This window comes from Penaeus chinensis, chromosome 12, assembly GCF_019202785.1.
Source record: "Penaeus chinensis breed Huanghai No. 1 chromosome 12, ASM1920278v2, whole genome shotgun sequence".
Taxonomy (NCBI): domain Eukaryota; kingdom Metazoa; phylum Arthropoda; class Malacostraca; order Decapoda; family Penaeidae; genus Penaeus; species Penaeus chinensis.
In genome coordinates, this window is record NC_061830.1 from 10,377,142 (window position 1) to 10,379,641 (window position 2,500).

Consider the following 2,500-nt stretch of genomic DNA (forward strand, 5'->3'; position numbering starts at 1 on the left):
GATTGGGTAAATGAGGAGGAAAGAGATGGGAGTTAATAGGAGGAGAGATAATGAAGATGGGGAGGGGTGGGAAAGATGGGGTAGGGTGGGGGTGGGGGTAAGGAGGTGGGAATGAGGGGGGGGGGGGTTGGCGGAGGTATTGGGGTTAAGTAGAATGGGTAGGTAGGATTTAAAGTAAGGTGGGGGGGGGGGGTCCTGTAGGGGTGACAGGTGTAATGACAGGAACCACATTGCAATTAATGCTATCCGTACTGATGATAATCATGATGATACTAATGATAACGTTCACGGTGGAAATGATGATAGTGAAGATAACAACAACAATGGTAATGATAATAATGCAAACAATAATGGTACGAACACCTACTGCTATTATTACTACTACTAATAATAATGATACTAAGAGCTGATAATAATGAAAATGATAATAATAGATGATAATAATAATAATGATAATAGTGGATGATAATGGTAATAAACAGTTATGTGAACAACGATAGCTGTAATAACAATAATAATAACAATTCAGCGTGACATTGATAACCAGTGAATGAGCCAGTGATGCCAATAACTATTTACAAGAAAAAAAGTAAAAAAGAAAAATAAATGAAATGAACTTGCATAGAGTCATACCCAAGACTCAACCGTACGCTAAACAGATGTTCATGTCAAGAGTGATACTTAGGAATAAGACAAATACTCCTCGATGAGACGCTTCTCCAATCCGTGACAGAGCCGCCGGGACAACCGAGACGTGACAGATGATGCCTCGAGATAAGACAGATGCGCCGAGATGCTTTGGACGCTCGGGAGAGATAGATGCAGAAGCTCAGTGCATGTGTGTTCTGGAGAGGAAAAACATGACAGTGCGAGAGCATAAGGATGGTACGCATACAAACACTGACATAAACACACACACACACACGCGCGCGCACACACACATATACACACACACACACACACACACACACACACACAATCACTCATATATATATATATATATATATACATATACATATACATATAAATACATATACACATATATGTGTGTGTATATGTATATGAATGTATGTATGTATGCTATCATTGATAATAATGTCGGCTAAAGGTATGATTGTATACAACTTAATGTATGTGTAATCATCATAAAATTGCCCCCCCCAAAAAAAAAAAAATCTGAAAATTAACTCCTAGCGAAGAACGCTGTTTGAAGCAAGGAAACTAACTAAAAAAGTTATTAAAAAACAAAAACAAAGAGAAGAGTTTTTAGTTGCTACATGGAACATCTGCTGACCCTCTATCATTTTTTTTTATTTTTTAACAAGATCGTACTCAAGATAAGTTGATCACTAAGAGTAACTATATGAAAAAGTAAACGAGGAGAGTTTGGATAATGTTTGCTCTACTCGTCAGGATATCTAAAAAAAACGTACATGTACACACACACACACACACACACACACACACACACACACACACACATACACACACACACACACACACACACTCACACACACATATATATATATATATATATATGTATATATATATGTATGTATGTATGTATGTATGTATGTATATGTGCACACACACACACATATATATATCAAAATATAAAGAAAGATTTAAAAAGAAAGAACAATAAAAGATATATTATGATTTTACCTTTAACCTTTATATCATTTCTGCAAATAACACTTCATGCATTTTGCAAAGCATCCTATTTATTTCCGTTGCTCTCTCTCTTTCTTGGAAGTAGTAATCTAAACAAAAGAGAAAAAAGAATAACATCTACAAAGAATGAATAAACAGAGCGAGCTACGAAAATAAATAATATACTTATTACCTTTTCGAAAAATATATAACAGGAATCCCTAATACATTTTGACTTAGGAAAGATCAAGATGAAAAACAATATCATTGGAACTCCTCTCGATCAGCCCTGAGCAAGAGTCGACGACAGATTTCAATAGAACCGAGCAATATTGCAGTGCAACGGCAGTAAATATCCAATGAGTTCCGTACGATTCAGCATTGGGAATCGTAAAACGTTTCTATAAAATAAGAATTTCTATTCCGTGAAAAATAGAGGCGGCAGAATGGATTAGCTGTTCGTAAATGTAAATGTGTTTTAGATTTAAAGTTTGTTCCGTTTTTCTTGGATTTAATATCGTATTTTGGATTTTAAATGGATATTCACTGGGGCGTTTTATGCTTGTAGCTTATCTGGATTTAGTCTCAGTAAACTTTTCAATTATTTTCAAAAACTGGAATAGGTATTCTAAAACTCAACATTCTTACGATCGGCTCTTTGCAAAATGCATGAAATATTTATTTTAGACTTCAGTACGTACCTTTTCTTAGACTGCAATTAATATAAGACAAACACACACACGCACAAACGCACACACACACAAAACTACTATTAAGATTTTTTCACATGATATTTCTAAAATAGCTTAAAAAAAAAAATAAAAAAATAAACAACTTTTCTTAAAGA